Genomic DNA, 19,180 nt, shown 5'->3' with positions numbered 1-19,180 from the left:
GGGAAAGACTTGTTGCTTTCATAATTGAAATGAATGCTAATATATTTTTTAATTTCCTATGCATGAGACATCAGATTTATAGATAGAAATGAATATTTCTTTTAAATCTTAAAATCTTTAGAGTATATATATATATTGTTAAAAATCAAAACGAATTATAAATAGCATTTTCGCCGATTGGGATTTCGCTATGACGTAAGCTGGGTTCATTTCTACTTGAATTGCTTTCTATGGTTCTATAAGCTGCCCCCATTTCCAATAGCACCCAGAAGGCCAACAATACAAACAAAATTCTTTTAAGGGGCAATGTGCCCTTCCTTTCTTCGGACAAAAACACGTCCCCTGGGTGTGCACACCTGGCGGCAGAGGGCGTCAGTAACTGAAAGGCACCCTGGGTAAAAAAACAATCGATTCCCCCATCGACCCGGCGAGCGGGAGCGGAGTTCTGCGCGTCCACACTAGTCGCGGCTGCTCCTAGATATGGTAAGAAATTCTCAAATTGTTTTTATACTTCAATTCTTTCAAATTTAGAATTGCAATGAATGTATACGCTTACAATGTGAAATTAATTAAGCGACAGCTGAATCGTTTTAATTCGTTGCCTATGGAAACCAAAAATCGCTTGGCAAAAAATAACGGAATTTAAATTTTTTTAATTGGACCACTTTTTTTAAAAGAATTCCGGTTAGATTTATTCTTTTGGTTCAAATAAAAGTTTCTAATTTTAAATATTCTGTCATAAATTTCTGTTAACTTTCCTTATTCAATTAAATAGAAAAGTGCATTGAAGATCTATTATTACCTTTGTTACAATGCTTGCTATATTTGTTTTCAAAAGAAAAATAATAATTCTTTTTCTCACAAATGTACTCACAAAAAAATATTTTTATAGCTTTATTTTAAAAAATTCCATTTTTTGTTGCTTGGAGTTGCACTTGTTATATGATTTGAGAACATATTTATCTTCCATTTTTTTATGATTAATAAAAAAGAAATGATAACTTTTTATTTCAGATTTATCGTCTGCTTTTCATACATGCACTATTTCAGTTTCATCTCTTTTTAATTTTTTTTAATCTCTAAGGTATTTTGTAGAAGAAATATTTTGATTTCGAAACACTGATAAACAAAAAAATATTTCGGTAGTTCTGTGTAAAAAGTTACGTAAATTTATGCTAGACTTAATAACTTCTTACTGATTTGAGATAATATTTATCTTCATTAAATAATAAATGATTGAAAACAAATTTTTAAATCAAATTTTTATCGTCTGATTTTTTACTAATGAATTATTTAGTTTTATCTCAATAGTTTTTTTTTTCTATTATTGTTACGGAATTGTATTATTGTTTTCGTGGCATCAAATCTCTTGTTCTTAGTCATAAGTATACTAATTTAAATGTAATCATTAGTCAAATAATTTAAATTAAAGAACTACAAGGAAAGTCGTTTTTAATGTTTATTTCCATTTCTTTTTCTTATTACAAAATACAATGCTATAAATATTTTTTTGAAATTTGCTTATTTTTCATTTTTTAATTTAGCAAATATTTAAAATATTTTCAATTTATAATAAATGTACTTATTTGTGCATTATTGGAAATGGAAATTTAACAAAGAATTTTGTGCCAACGGCAACAAAATCAAAACTGTTTAATTTTTAATGCAGCATATTTTTTTTATATAAGCATATGTTTGGGTTTTACTAAATATCCGAAAAAATAATGAAAATATGCTAATCAATTTATTTATCAAATACTCATAATTAAAGACGCCAAAATGCAGTTAAGCAGAGTTGCTTTTGCAGTTTATTTATTAATTACTTTTTGTTTGATCAAATTCTGCGATTTAATATCTTTTTTTAACAGAATTTAATTAAATAATTTTGAAAACAAAACAAAAAGAGACCAAAGCCTCACTAGTGTTGATATTTTTATCTGTGCGGCATATTACTTGTTTTAGATTTTCTTTATGAATTTATAATACAGAATAAATTTTATTATTTCAGTAAATGTAAGCATTTTATTTTAGTACAATTTAGATTTAGCATATAACTGTAAAACATTTCTCACCGATGAAAATATTTTATTTATTTGAATATATAGTGATTATATATGCAGAAATAAAATACCCCAGCTCTTATACAGCAATGATAAGCATTGCAGTTTAAGAAAATTATAAAAGATTCCTTTTAAACAATGATTGCTTTTATTATAAGTTTTTACCTAGATATTATTATATTTTATCTGATGTAAAAATGTAAAAGGAATAAATTATAACTCACTTGACATACTTCACGTCACATCATTTTTTTTTTTTTTTTTTTGAATCTCTTTTAACTCTAACGGAGGTATAATTTGTTTTCGTAAAACGGCTGCTGGTTCTTCATTGCATAGCTTCGTCCAATTAAAGCTCGAGAATACCACTTTGTGATGCTAATAACATTTCCTCATTCAAGTTACTAGAATACTAAATGGTTTAGTCAATGCCGTAATTATAAAAAGCAAAACTGGCCGTGCTCCAAAAACTAAGGTTTCGGTGTCACGTCCTATACATAAATGCAGAAGAGCCGAATTAAAAAAAGAACGAAGCACTTGATTGGAATACCATATTTCCAACGTAATATTTAGAACAATTCGTGATCACGCCCTTATGTATGGAATCTGTTTCTGTATTATGATTTAGATCAGGGGGTACCAAGTTGTGGTACGCAGCAGGTTGTGGGTCACATACTGGTGGTACGTATCGAATTAGGTACATGTTCGCGAAAGTAACGTTGGCCATGGCAAGAAGCAGAAAACATAAAGGATTAAATCAAAAACAAGCAGAAGTGGTCCCACTGAAACTTTCTCACATGCTTCCTGATAAAAGTATTATCAGGCCGGACCTGACAGAGAGGCCAGGTGGGGGAGGGGGGGGGGAGGCATGACCATCAAAAACTAAACATTCTCTTTTCTTTTTTCTATTTTTGAAAATAAAAGGTTACATAGCACTGATTACATAGTAGCGCTCCCGAAATTTTTCTGGTGAGCCTGTAACACAGATTCCAGTACTGATAATAGATGACAACAAGACAAATGTTTTTGTAAGAGAATGCGATAAAAGCATACAAGGGGGTTGGGGTTACATAAAAGACAAAGTGTTTGGTATGCCATTTGATGATATTGATACTCTCAAAGTTAGGAGAGTGTGACAGCCAAAATGTTGGACAATCTTTGGTGAAAATTAGAATAACACCTTGACATTCTTCGAGATACCTTGAGCGCTCACATTGAAATTGACTGATGCAAGTAGTTCTGGTAAATTTTTATAAACTTCTTTACAATATATATAAATAACCATTTATGAAATTATAATTTTCTTTCCATAATTGTTTGTAATCAGGGAAGTATTTTGAGACCACTTTGTGGTAGAAAAGTCCCCGAAGAGTCTTTCTAACCGTGGTGACTCATTTCGATGATAACTGCTGTACTTCTATGAAACTTCCTTCACACAATTGCCAATGACCACATCGAATTGTTACTTAATATGGGAATGGAAAAATTTTTTGAGGAATATGTAATAAGGGAAAAAATGAAAGCACGTCTGAAAGGCATTTATCTTCCATTAGGGCCCCTTGTTCAACAGCGTTAAAAGTAATAAATTGTTAATTTTTTTCTAATTATGAGGCTACACACCACAGCTGCTGCAAAAGTTATACATCTTGCGCTACAAAAGGCACCAAAGTTCAAATAAACTATTTAATTGAACATATTTTTCATGAAATTTGTTAAAGGTTTATTTTTAATCCTTTTGTTTTTATCTTTGAAAAAAATATTTCCGGGACCCCCTAAGCTCTTTTGCACCCAAGCTCCTTTATGGAAATTTTCGGTCCGGTGTATTATCCTTTCTTCCTCAGAATAAAAAGCCTTGAACAACATCAGGAAGCCATGGATGTTTAAATTTTTATTTTCAGAGGATTTCAGACATATGAACATTTGTGATTCATAATAATAATAATAACGAATGTATATTATGGACTTCTTTTTCTGGACATTGAAACCAAAATTTGATAAGAACATGTGTAAGACAATCAAAACATTTTTTATTTACCTAAACCGGTGCATTTTTGAGCTGTCATGATCATGTGAATGTACAGACAGACAGACGGTCAGCTCATTGACATATTTAATTCAAATTTTAGTACGGGAGATACTTATTATGTGTTAAAATTCTGTGCCAAATTTCATGTGCCCAAGTCATTGCATTTTTGTAATTATCATGTCTAAATGCATGCCAATGACTGAGAATAATCCATTGGCGGATTTAGTTCAAAATCTCATAAGAATCTTTCATTTAGAAATTATAAAGCTTCGCAATAAATTTTACCCATCTAGTTTTTACCGTTCTGTAGTTATCATGTTCATTTGAACTTGGACAGACCGACAAATTTCTTGTGCTTGATTTCTTAAATTTTTTTTTGTTTTATACCATAGAGAAATCTTTCAAATTTTGAGTAAAAATCATAGATTAATTTTCGTCTGACTTTTTCAAAGCGTCTAACTTTTATCAACTAATATTGACTATATTTCTTAAAATCACATTTCGTTATTTGTAAAGTTGAAAAATATCAATGTGGTAGCAATAATCTACTACAAATTACCACGTGAACAAATTAAAACAGGTATAGATTACGAAATAAAAGTAGGAGCGAAAATATTATTATATAGCATCCAAAAGAAGATTCAATGTTCACAAGATTCAATGTTTTGATGGAACAATGAAATTAGTTTGAATTCCATCATAATTAAATATTGTATTTACTATTGATTGTGACAAAATTTATATTTTTTAAAAAAAAAGGTTTTCTGGAACAAAATCTTATTTTTAATCGCTAGTCCAGTTTTACAGACAATAAGTTGACTGAATAGAATACTGGTTTATTCAATTTTTTTAACGATAATTTGAATGTAAGTGTTAAAAGATAATTTGAACGACATACAACTTCACTCAGTTATCCATGAGACAAGCAGTCGAACATTTGCATTGGCTATAACGGTATGGTAGATCTCCAGTAATTTATGAAAGAGAGCACAATAATAGGAAATAAAGGAATTTTCCTTGATCTCTTTAGTCCATTGACCCCCAAATGGGAATTCCACAGAGAAAAGCTTATTTTATGATCCATCTGTGGCGGGAAACCTTTCTGTATTCGATTCCTATTGAGCTTTTTCGAGCAATAAGTCGACTCGGAGGAATACTGGTGGACTTAGTTTTGGTAATGGCTGCTTTATTGAGAACATTAGAGGACAATTTATTTTAGGTACATGCACTCAGTGACCCAGGAGAAGATTTGGCTCAGTATTTGGATAAGTTCCAATGATCTGGTAGATCGCTGGTAATTTGTTACTTAGAAATATTCCTGAAGCTTGAAAGCAAAATGATTTTTCTTGGTTTTCACAGATTATTGACACTGAAATGCGAAAGGCTAATCTTATGATTAACCAACTACCTTTCGCGACTGAAGTTTTACCTGGACTATTGGTTATATTTAATTCCAACTAAATCTCTTATGCATAATTTGATGCTAGTATTTCCTTCAGTATATTTTTAAGCATTAAATTATGACAGACATTGAAGTCGTTCTATTTTAATAATCTTGTTCTGTGTATTGTGTACATGAAACTTCCAGATGAAATCGCATTTCATGACATTATAAAGTGTCTAAATTATATACTTTAGGACGGTTTTTGTCTTTTGCGATAATGTAATGTCACTTTCTGATTCCTCATATGTGAACAGTGTTGATAATTGGCAAAATTTGTCATCGTTAACTTTCAGCAGTGGAAAGAAAAATCACGCTATTAAGTATTTGATGAAAAGGCGGAAACGGCATGAATTACATTGATCAATGACAACTATTGTTGAAAATCATGCAAAAAATTATTATTTTTAACTGTCAGAATTTAGAAAAATATTGTACGGCGATTAAATTGATATAATTAAAAAGACATTTTTTTTTTTTTTTTTTAAATTTTGAAAGGTATGAATTTATTTTTTGTGCATTAATATTTTCGGAAGTTATTGTGGAAAAATGCCAAAAAGTGTGCTAACTTTTAATTACTTAAAAATTTAAAAACAATGTTTCGCGCTTCACATCGACGCCCTCGAACAAATGTACTCTGTAGTATACTCTCTGTTTTAAAAGCTTGCAAATTTTAGTAAAGTAATCGTTTTAGCACAACAGAAAGACACACAATCAATTAAAAATATGTTTGTTCAAACCATATTTAATTTGCACTCAAAGAAATATTTAAAAAAAATAATAATTTGTATTTCAACTATATAACAAAACGAAAATATTAGGTTCCCAAAAGTTTATGGAATATTGTCAAGTAGATTCTTTAGTGTGGAACTCAATGACACACACAAGAAGTAGAGCTAAACCAATTTATTAACTGAACTCAGAACACAGTGACTGACAGATCTGCTTTTATACTAGCAGGGACAGTTCCAGAATACTTTTCTGGAGACAGAAAGAAAAGTCCAGAACACTTGTCTGGTAAACTAAAGAAACGTCCAGAATCTTCTGGAGCATGAAATAAAAGAATTAAATATTTACACAGACTGTGAATCACGTTGTCTCTAGCGGGAATCGAACTTACGATCTCTTGATTATGAGACCAGTGCTTTGACCATTCGGCCATGGAGAGGCGACAGCCTCTTTTCAATGCGCCAATATATTACATTTCAACAAAAGGGGCTTAATACAGTGTTCTTAATGGTTTAAAGTTTTGCTATTTTTCAGTATGATATGGTATACACATTTTTCCATCGGTTCCATAATTTAGGTTCATAATACCTCTGATCCGAAGCTGTACCATGCGTTTTCTATGGTTGCCTTCAAAGCATTCACTGAATAAATTTCCTTCTAGAGACATAACTCCCCACATATTCTCAATTGGATTAAAATCAGGGCTCATCAATGGTCACTCATGAACAATTATATGGACGGGATTATTATTATGCAGATATTCTTAATTTCGTCCCTTTACGTTTTCTTCAAATAACATAACATGTTTTCTAATATTTCTATGTATTTAGAACAATTCTGTTGACCATCTAAAAAGCCAAACTCACTTGACCGTTGAAACGGAAAACCGCCCATTAAATCTCAGATCCACCAACATTTTGGCTATTGAAAAAGATTCTGATCTTTTTTCGTAAATAATATTTTATATTTCCGTCAGGTTCAACGAAGTTCAATTTTTCCGATCTCTGAAAAGAAAAGCCATCAATTTATCATCATATAACACATGATTACGAGACTGTTCTAATTTCTTACTAATGTAAACTTTTAAGAATAGTAATTTGCAATCCCCCCCCCCCCCTTTTTTTTGCGTTGATCATATAACGTGCGTACATCATATAACGTGCGTAGATCATATATATTGCGTAATCATATTCGTGAACCGACATTTTCTGACTTGAAACCAATCATTGTATCCGCCTATCATTTCAAACATCCGTCACAGGAAGTCTTTTCGAACGAGATTTCGGCTCATATGGCAACTTACTAATATACGATAAAAAATACTTCGGAATGATTTAAAACTTTCGAAATTTCCTTAACAGTTTTACCGAGCAATTTCAAATTCAAAATATTACTCACTTTTGTATTAGAAAGTTGTGAAACTTTAGGTATCTTGAAAAGTAGAACAAACTAACGTTCTCCTTTTCTTGCAACGTGCTTATTAGGTTCCGAATCCGACATCATGATTACCGATATCATATTTTCTTAAAATTGCTGTAGAGTTTACTAGACGTTTGCTATCTGTATAGTTTGCAAGACAAATAAATAAAAAGTTACAATATCCCGAAATTTAAAATTGTATTGTATAATATTAATGAAGCAAACATTTTCAATTTTATCATATCTATGATGTAATGAGATCAATTTCAATTAGAAAAATTCTTGTTTTCGATAAACAGAGCTTTACCCTAGAATGCATGATTTTTGAATAATTGTATATAATACAGAAGCATTAATAAAAATTAAAATTAAAATCATTTTTCGTAAAATTAAAAAAAAAATTAAGATGTACCAATGGCCACATTATGAATTAAACAATATCTCAGAAATACAAATCACATTACAGCAATAAAAATAAAAGTCCCTTTTTAACTATATACTTTTTATAATGCAAAAAATATTTTGATAGTATTTTTAATGATAGAACTATTCATACAACAGCCATCTTGATATCTTTTCAAACCTCCGGCTAAAATCTAATTCTAGTACCACTATTATTATATATCTTCGTTTTCTACAAATGTTTGTCAAAAAGCAGTTAAAAAAGGATTTCCAAACATTTGTTTATGGATTTAGTTTAGTTTAGTTATATTAACGCCCTGTTGTAAAACAACGCTAGGGCTATTTTGGGGCGGACCTCGTAATTCTGAACCGCAGTCAGATGACGAGGACGACACCTGAGCTGGCATCCCTTTCTCCACACCATACCAGTGGTAGGACGTTTGACCCTGACGGATTTAACCTACAACAGACCCCTTACACGACGGTTCTTCAGTGGAATCGGGTCTCGAACTTGAAACCCGACGGCTTACGAGCCGAGACCTTACCATGAAGCCGCCACGGTCCTTTTCCTTTCGGAATAGTCATGTCGAGCTTATAAATGGAAATAAAAACGTACAGCGCCAAATAGCTACATGATGGGTAGATAAGACATTTAATTACAAGAATACGGATTTAATATCTAACAGTTTGATGGAATCATGGACATGAAGCTAAGTCCAAGTGACTTAAAATTAATCAAAAATCCCGATGAACCAGTGGGTCGACGACTGCTATTCTATGATTCATAGAATTCTTAATAATTTATTTGGCAATTAATCTAATGACATTGTTTAAGCGGCTTGTCTGTGGCTCTCTTCGGTCTAGTAGCTCCAAAATGTGTTCTGATTGGAAAATCACCACATAAAAAGGAAACAGGCAGTATTCTAAATTCAAATGAAACTTAATTTTTGCAGATCAAGTATTTCAACATAATATAAAATATAAGGAAATGAGTTCAAATAAAAATTGAAAAGATCAGTTGGGATTTAGTAATTATTTATTTTCCTGGTTTGGAGCTATAGTTCTTTTTTCCTATAAACGCAACTGTGTGAATAAAGAAATCACCTGTTGCAAATTAGACATATCTGTAGAGGAAACTACAAAAAAATTTAAAGATATCATCGCAACTTTATTTAAAATCCATTGCCTTGAATGGATTTAAATTAAGTTTAAAATATCACTGCTTCTGTATGTCTGCAGTTTTCAGAACAATATAAAGAAATATCGGATTAATATTTTGAATAAACATATATTTATTCAATTCCTTCTATTAGTTCACACTCTCCCTATATATATATTTACATATCTTGTGCCGGCGTCCTGGCATAGGGGTAGCGCGTCTTCCCCGTGTTCTGGGCGTCCCGGGTTCGAGTCCCGGTTTGGGCATGGTTGTTCTTCTGTTGTTCTATCTGTGAGATGTGTGAATGTGCCCTCCTGTAAAAAGGGGTTGTGCAAGCGAATGAGTGATGCGTGAGTGGCAAAGTCGTACTCTTGGCCCTAGTTGGCGCTGCTATAAAAAATAAGAGACGTTCCCCCTCAGGCTTAAATCGCTGTCTTCGTAACAGTGGGCTTGTCAGTGGCAAGTGCCATAAGAAACAAACAAACAGACAAACATATCTTGTTCAAATTTTCAATCGTTAATAAAATATTTTTTATTCATCCACTCAAGTTGAAATACACATTTTTTTTAAACTTGTAGTGGATGACACTCGATGTTAATACAGTTTTTTCAAATATTAATTGATTATTTATTAAATTTAATTAATTTTTAATACTTTAAATAGAGTTTTAGCAGTTTTTAATGACATCTGAAATCAGCAACCAGTAGCTCAATTGGTAAAATACAAGGATTTCAGCGTTTTTCACGTGAAGGTGAAGAATGCGAGTTCAATTCTTGCGAAGGTAGGAATTGGATTAAAAAATTTTTTATATTACTTGTTTTTAATAATAAATATGCGTTATTGAAAATGCGTTAACATCAAATTGATGCACTATTGAAATTCCATATTAGTAATATCTGATGCCCTAATATAAATGGCGAGTTAAAAAAAAATTGCGCCTATAGACAGGACATATTATACGGTCTCTCTTTTAATAAAATGGTCAATTTAATTCAGTGTTCAACACTTTTAAAAATTAACCAACATGCTAATGACTTCAGGTTAACTTCTTATTTTAGCAGCTGTGTGAAAATGTATATGTTTTTATTTATTTTGTTATGACTTATGTTTACATCTCATCCTCGCTTGTTCACAAATGCAACTGTTCATCTCAGTGTGTATAAATACTGTAGGGCCGGGATAGCCTGGTTGGTAAAGCGTTGGATTCGCGTCCCTTAGATTGTGAGTTCAAGATTCCCCGCGTGCTTGGTGGCCCACGCGCGTATAAGCATAACCCCCGATAGATCAGGGGTTGTTGTATAAATCTGTCGTGATCACAAAAGCCTCCATGTCGAGAGTAATACCATTGGGGGTACTGGATCAGGGGGATCGTTCTCTGATTCAGGTCTAAATTACGATCTGTGGATGTGTGAATGAAGTCCGCCCCGTAAAATTGGTTATGACGTGTATGTAGCTAAGTTGTACTCTTGTTTATAGATGGTGCTACTGAAAAGCAAGAGACGCGCCTTTGGCTTAAAATCACTGACTTCTGAAGTCTGTGGGCTTGTCTATGACAAGGGCCATTCGAAACAGCAACAATAAATGCTGTAATAACTAACTGGATGTTATGAAATTGAATAATATTCTCTACAAAGTGTTAACATTGTTTTAATATATTTTGGAGTTCTTACAAGTTGTTCTATGGAGTTCTATTTATTTATTTGACAAATAGACTATTAATACCTTTTTAATCAGCCTGTCTGGAACTTTTCTCAGCCCAGCCTAGTCAGAAATCCACCATCTAGGCTGATTTCTCTATTAAAAAAAAGATCTTGCATGTCTGAAATGTAAGGGAATTGAGAAAAGATAAGATAGAATTTAAACAATGCAGTATTACTACTACTAATAAAGAAATGTGTATGTATTGGCACTCCGCGGAACAGGCTGTTTATCTTAGAGTTACCAAATTTGATAATTCTAAAAATAGAAGAAAGAAAATACGTTAGAAGATGGAAATTTGTAACTTTGGAAGGATTTTTATAAAATTTTAATCAGTAAAAAATTAAACTTTTTTCCATGGCATGTTTTGAAAATATTATTACTCATAAACGAATGCACAGTATTGATATTAGATGCTCATAAATATGATTGATGCTCATTAAGCATTATTTGATTGATGCTTATGAGCATTGATTTGATGCTCATCAATATTTTTTTCATGAGGAATCATGAAGAGAGAGAACGATTTATTTTATTAGTACGAGCAATATTCCCAGTGAATCAGTTAGTCAACAAAGGTGTTTAATTAAAGATAAAAATAATTATAAAAAATAATTAAATGGTTTTAGAAATTCGTTTGTCGTTGTTTAAAAAGTAAGAAAAAAATCTTTTTATTTTTTATTTTTTATTTTCTATGGAGTATATAAAAAGACAGTATAATAATCGTCAACAGATTCGAATTCGATTTTGTCGAATCTCCACCGTTTAAAAAGCCACCAAACCAGAGAAGTACTTTTTTGGTGCCATTGAACACGATAAATAAAAAAACGCTTAGATTCATCGAAGCGGTGAAATTTGGTTTATCAATTTTATTTCACAGTTGCTGATTTCTATCAAATGATGAACGTAATCCTTTCGGAGGAAGCCTGTCTGTCCGGCAGTCCGAATCTAAATTAATACGATGTTTACAAAATGAAGAAAGCTAGATATTCTAAATTCCTCTTCACAAAATGAAATAATGGAGCCAAAGCAATAAGAAATGAATTAAAAGTGTATGAAAACCGTTTTCTTTTTATTATCTTAACGAAAAAATTTTGTTGGGATTTTAAAAATATGAGGCCACAAACACTAAATTATTTTGTTGCCTCTTCTACGTGAAATCTATTGATAACATAAAAGTAACGTGAATTAAACGCATTTGTTCTTATTACCTTAATTTTATACTTATTTTCTAATGTTCCTTAATTCATTTAAATGCAACTGCTGTATTGTTATTTACCGCATCTATAAAGTTTATTTTTCTTCATTGGTACACAGAACATATTTTATTATTTATAAAGCATAAATACTATATAATTACTTTTATAATGATTCTGTACCACTATACCAGCCTTATATCTTAGAACTTTGAGGGAAAAAGTTACTCTTATGACACTCCTTTCTCAAAAATCATTAAAAAGTAGACTTCGATTAATCGATACTTGTCTTGAGATATCGGAAAACTCATTATTACCGCTTTGTTGTGAATACCAACCATTTAGGAACTATTTGAAATTGTTAGCATGTGATTTTTTTTTCATTGCATGTATTCAAATAAAAATGTACTTGTAGCCGTTTTTCGACCAGCCTTTGAAATTGTTTGAAAAGTAATGCAGATATCGATCTGAAATTTTAACTAAATATTCTCTCCTATACAGTATATTATATTTTTAGTAGAATTGCAGAAATTTCGTTCAATAAAAGTATGGTGTAAACTCGAACGATAGATAGATTTCGAACACTTATTAGCTCGACGTTTTTCGGGTTTTGTGCCCACATGTTTTCACGTATTCAGGTAAAGAAACTTCCCGTTGATGGATTTTATTAAAAATATATATGTAAATTCATATGCTATGTTTTATACCTACCAACTTATCGCGTTCGCAGACCTGGTGTCATCTAAAATGTAATGAAAATCCTGAGGTAAAACTGTTTTGACAATTATAATACTTTTCTTTCGGGCACAAGAAAGTAACCATGGGGGGGGGGTATTCCTAAACCTTTCTCGCATTTTATGTAATAAAGATGTTATCCCTTTCCCCAGTATAAAATAGCAAACCTTCGATGAGACCACGAGTGCCGTATATTGCCAACAATGATAAGGAAATTTTGGCGTGAATTTAGCACTTTTTTCAGAATTATCCTGTGATTCTTGGTTTTTTTTTTGGTGATTAATCAAACATCCATTGATCTATGGCGTAAAATTAATAGTATCTGAAAGTCGAATTTATGTTTTAGATGCGTTTTTCCATCCAAGTGGAACCGACATTTGACACATGACATTTTGTGACTACAAGTGTTGTCACAAGATCGCATGCCAATTTTCATATCTTTATGTCATTACGTTTTTAAGTTATGGCATATACATGCATGGCAAAATACCGACAGATGTAGATGGCCAATCTTTTAACAAAGTCGGTTCAAAAATTTTATAAGAATATATATTTTACACTATAGACCTGTGTAACAAATTTTATGCCCCTATCTCTCCTCGTTTTGTATTTATCATTTTAACTTATATTAGGATAGATGGACTTAATCTACCCGGATTTCGCTCAAAATTTGATAGAAAATTATAAATTTGCTGTAAAGACTATATATAGCATTTCATCCGTCTAGCTCAAAATGTTTTTGAGTTGTCGTGTTCACATCCAGAGAAAAGCACAGACAGACCGACGGACATTTTCTAAAAATGTGTTTTTCGAACTCAATGGAGGTCTGAAGCGAGGAGATTCATCCAAATCTCGAGTTCTATTTTTTTGACGATTACTAGATTTTCTGTATACTTTGTAGATGTGAAAGTAAAAATCCACATTATATGGATTCTTTGGAGTTTGAAATAACCTCTTGATCCATAATTTAAACTGAAAAAAAAAATGTTACGAGACATATAATAAGAACAAAACATGTTTTTGTTATATTCTATTTGATTATTCCTTGAAAAGGAATTCTAATAAATATTAAGCGGTAAATTAGGAATGGATTTTTTTTTTTTTTTTTTTTTTTTACGAAATTATTTTTATTCAAACAGTTATGTACAAAATGAATGTCGGATCATCAGCAGTCATAATAGCTGAAGACATAACATAGAAATAAAACATACATTTTAATATATATACATATTTTTACAGAGCTAATTAAATAAACAAATTAACTTAAAATAAAGCATCAATTTTATAAAAATCGTTGAAATATAAAGCGAAATTGCACCTTTCTAGGGTCACAAAATACTCAAATCCGCCATTGTATTTAGATAGATTGCATTGTGAACATATATAGTACACTCCCGAGTATCTTGTTCGCGAGTATCCGACTTCTGTACTTCCGGCATAGTTTTCTTTTATCATTATAATTAAATTATTGTTACTTTTCTTGATTGCACAATAATTTATTGATAATGAAGATTGTGGTCTGGGTGAAATGACTTCAAGACACAGATTGTCTTTTATATGGTTTATTGGTAACATCAACAACAAAAGGCACATGATTACGCCATAATGCAGTGGACTTAGAGAACTACGCATAAAATTTCTCTGGAGAGAGCCGAGATCACACTCCCCTTAGCACACGAGTCAAGTTCTCTTCTGCTAGAAAAAAAAAATTACTAACATTAACAATGAGACCACGTGGTATTTACATGAGTGGCAGTTAGCTCCACCCAAGAAAACCACGTGGTTAACTGAATTCTTAACAATCATAATTAAATGAGGAAGGCAAGGAGTTGCATTGGCAACATTGATAAGGCATTGGAAGAGGCCGTCTGCTACGATCCTCCTACGTGTCGTGTGCAAAATGCAAGTTGTGACATGAAAAGAGCAACGTTCTGCTGTTGTTCATTGTTTAGTCAGTGTGTAACTAACCCAGTCATTGCCGCTGTTCCTAATTATAACTGCATAATACATTCGTAAATTGTTCTTAGGGTATAATTAATGTTTTCTTTAAATATACCACGATGAAGTGTACAGAATTCATATTAAAATGAGAACAGTTTATATCCTTTAACTTACTTTTTCTTTGATAAATTCTTGCAGTGAAGTATATAAATATATATGTTACCAGTACATAACCTCCTATTTAAAATTGACACTTTTCCGGCAAACAGTTTTTATGATTCACTGGGTCGCGGCCGCTTTCATATTCTACGTGGCTTAAGATAAATGGAGGGCTTAGTTCTCAGTAAAGAGTGGGAAAATATATATTATAACAGTGAGTTTTGGTATAAAAACTTTGTCTTCTGGTATTGGGGGCAAAGAAAGTTTAAGAACTCCGGCTTATCCAGCTTTTCTTTTTATTTGGCCTGTCCTTCCTCCACATTAGGTCGGATAGTTTAGTTTAGTTTAGTTATATTAACGTCCTGTTTGAAGCAACACTAGGGCTATTTGGGACGGACCTCGTGATTTTGAACCGTGGTCAGATGACGAGGACGACACCTGAGCTGGCACCCCCTATAATCAGGAGTGTACTGTATATATTATTATTATTACTATCACATCTTAGAATATCAAGCAAAGGATTGAAAAACGTATTTAATTTTATATTAAGAATGTGGTATACCAGTTTCACACTATTATCTTTTATCTCTAATCTTTATTCTTATCAATGCATAATAGATACATTCACCATAGTAAAAATATGTTAACAGAAAAGAGATATTTCAATTACGTACACATAACAATGAAAAATCTTATTGACCATCAACTTTGAATATTTATTCCATTTTTTTTCCATCCTTTTTTTCTTTCTTTCTTTTCTTTCTCCTTTTTAAAGACCTTTAGCTCTACAAATAGAAAGTAAAATTTAAATGAAGTAGATTAAACTCTTCAAATAATCTTATCTCTTTTGTTTTGCTTTCTGGCGATTCCATTTGTTTTATCAAATTCAAAGCTGGAGATTCGAATCAGAGCGTTTCATATGAAATGTCGCATTATTTTATACTTATTTACAATAAGAAATTCGTCTTGTTGTGTATGTTTAAAAAGGAATTTTGCTTTATTATTCAAATTATTTCATTATTTTATTTAACTCAAAAAAAGAAAATTCAAGTTTTCTGTAAGTATTTAATTTTACAGGCTTTTATTTAATTTTTTTTTCATGCTTGTGAAATTGTAATTTTATAATCTGACTTTACATTCACTTACTGATTTGCTAGAATTCTGAAATTTTGTACAATTGAATGTGCTTGATGACAATACACTATTTCAATATTTTTAGAACTTTGGTTAGCATTAATTGATCTATTTAATTAAATTGTGATTTTGCATGAAAGGAGGAAAGGATTCTGTAGAATTGTGAAATATATTTAATACTATAAAAATGGGGGTCATAAAAGCCGAAAATATTTTTGAAACTTGTTTTTATTAGCTCACTGAACACTAATATGTGTGTATATATATGCATACGTGCATGTGTGTGTGTGTGTGGATTGATTAAGATAAAATTTGAACTCTATTTCCGTTATTGTATCAGCAAGTCCAAGCCAAGTTCATAGCTTTTAACAGATCAGAAAGGGGATTTATTTCTTTTTTGTCGGGGTGACCCTGGAACCGAAATTAAAGAACTGTTAGGGAAGCAATCAGTTTAGTTACCGTAACTACATGTCAATAAGCGTAAGTAAATGAGGTTGTGTCATGGAGTCATTGACTGACCACACTGGTCATTGACTAAATCGAGCTTCTGAGCACTGAATTGTCTGATTTGGTTTAGTTTAGTTATATTAACGTCCCATTTTAAAGCAACACTAGGTCTATTTTGGGATGGAATACGAAATTTTTGAACCGCGGTCAGATGACGAGGGCGAAATCTCAGTTGGTACCTTCCTTTCCAAACAACTATACCACACCAGTGGGAGAATGTTTGGCAACGACGGATTTAAGGTGCACCAGATCCGCTTTATAGAAATCGGTCTCGAACCTGATTTCGAAGCCGAGACCAGACCAACTTGGCCCTCCACTGAATAGTTTGGATTTGGAGCTCTAAAATATAGGGAAAAAGGAGGAAAGAAAAAAACGGAAAAAAAAAGGAATGCAAACAAAATTACAATCTAAGAATGTCGAGAGCGTAACTTTAGGCTTGTACCAAATCGAGTTTTTTTAATGGCCACTATGATTCTGATTTTGTAGGATGAAGTTGGCAAAGTTTATTGAAAGTTCGCAGAAGCTTTGCAGAAGCTTTCAGATGCTTTGTTTTATGTCTTCATATATTTGTTTCTTTTTTTTCTAGGATGGATATTTGATATTCCTGCTCAAGGATTTGCGATATTTTGATATCGCTTTTGTACTTCATGCGAACATGGGAGTTTACTTGTTTTCGTGCTAATTAGGGTTCTTTGCACAGCTGGGAGTAAGCGAAATCACTTGCTGATGTTGTGTTGCAGTTGTTACTAATCTTAAATCGTCTATCTTTGCTAAATAATCCCTATGAATCTAATATTATCCAAAAAGTTGATGAATGAAATACAGTCCTTTAAAACGTCGTGTTTAGTCGTCAAAACAATCAAGAATGTGGGAGAAGGGTGCCAATTAGAATTAAACCAATGGCATTCCGGAAAGAGCTTTCAGTCCTGCTGGAAGGAAATTCTTGGAACGGATATCCAAGGTGTGAAGGGCATCCCACTTTGTCCACTAAAATGAATAAGTACTTGGGGGTTAAGTCAACCTTCTTCTTCTGTTCTCCAAGGTCTTAGACTATTTGAAGCTGCTTCTTTCCCACTACCTAGAATCGTTCTTTTCCAAATGAAACCATTGGTTTGAATAATCGATAAATAGTTTAGCTAGAGCAGCGGTAAAAGTTTCTAACACTTTTTACTTTCTCGTATACGCAGTACAGAGAAAGTATAGTAATCGTCAAAAAATTCGAACTCCATAATTTGATAAATCTCTTCGTTTTAGACCTCCCTGGGTCAAAAAAAAAAAAAACCATTTTTGGAAAATACCCCTTCTGGCTGTCTCTCTGTGATAAAGATAACTTGGAAATGTTTTGAGCTAGACGGTTCAAATTTGGTACACAGTCTTTACACCGAATTTGCAGATTTCTATCTTTTGAGTGAAATATGTTCAGAGAAAATTCTTCTGTCCGGCTGTTCGAATATAAGTTAACACGGTAATTACGAAACGAAGTGAGCTGGATAGATATAATTCAGTACAAAGATTTAATATCTATAGTCTAGATCAGGGATGGCAAACCAATGGCATGGCACGCGACACAATATTTTGGACACTCCATCGATCAAAACGGTTTGCATGTGACTTCATTTAATAAACTGAACTTGTCCCAATCCGATTGGTTGGAAATTGAAGAATTTGAAATGAAGTGATTGATTTCCAGTCTGGTTCAATATAAATTCAAAAGTTTTTTGAAACAATGAAAAAGTTAGAATGGATTTAAACAGAAATATTAACAAATAATAGAAGTAAAAATGCCAGTAACGAAATTTTTGAAACATGCAATTCGATTCCAGACGCATTTAACTATTTGGAGAAGCTAGCTCATGCTATTTTAACCTTATTTTCATCCACCTAGGTCTGCGAATCATTATTTACAAAAACGAATAACATTAAAGAAACCGTTTGGCAGATGACTCCCAATTCAGCATGTAGTCTGCTTAAAGTTATATCTTACAATCCTAATATAAGTTATTTGCCATCTAACAACAGAAGTCACACTCATGTTACTTTAATTTGAAATACACACATAACTAAAACATTTACTACTATACAGTGCAAAATGTATTTTTTCATAGTAAATAAAGAGCTTTGAGTTATTAGTATTTAGTTTTAGTATTTTACCAATAATTAGAAATCAAAATTATTTGACGGCACGTTTATATCTTGTGGTGAATAGCATATAAGCCAGTTAACAACTCTTCTCTCCGAACGATGGTTTTGGTATAATTGTTAAGTTACTGGACTGCTAACCACAAGGTACCAGGTTCAATCCTAGCGCATCTCATACCGCTACAACCTCATTAAACATTTCTTTAGAAAAAGTGGCACGTTGATAAAAACCACCCCTGGTCTAGATAACTGTCAAATTTTTAGCCAAATCTAATTATAGGGTTGATTGTCTGTCGGTCTGTACTTTCAAAAGCGTTTAAACTGGATAACTCAAAAACACAATGACTTAAATATATCAAATCTGGCATGTAATTCTGTTATTGTATTTGCAGTTCTGCGTCAAATTTTGATTTCAAATGGTCGGGGAAAACGCGTCT

At 32.1% G+C, this 19,180-nt stretch overlaps 1 protein-coding gene across 2 annotated transcripts in view; it reads left to right on the top strand.

The window, feature by feature from the left end:
* The first annotated feature begins 424 nt into the window (after window positions 1-424).
* Window positions 425-19,180, top strand: part of LOC129976072 (glycoprotein 3-alpha-L-fucosyltransferase A-like) — a 37,911-nt gene continuing 19,155 nt past the window's right edge. Inside the window, exon 1 of one of the 2 annotated variants that reach the window (XM_056089444.1) lies at window positions 425-483. The gene's annotated coding sequence lies outside the window, so the exon portion shown is untranslated. Of the gene's footprint in view, window positions 484-15,954; window positions 16,021-19,180 lie in introns of those variants that run through there. The other variant, XM_056089445.1, reaches the window with a different exon arrangement.

Source organism: Argiope bruennichi, chromosome 7 (assembly GCF_947563725.1).
Source record: "Argiope bruennichi chromosome 7, qqArgBrue1.1, whole genome shotgun sequence".
Lineage (NCBI taxonomy): Eukaryota > Metazoa > Arthropoda > Arachnida > Araneae > Araneidae > Argiope > Argiope bruennichi.
The sequence above is the reverse complement of the archived record's forward strand: the minus strand, read 5'-3'. Positions and strand labels throughout refer to the sequence as shown.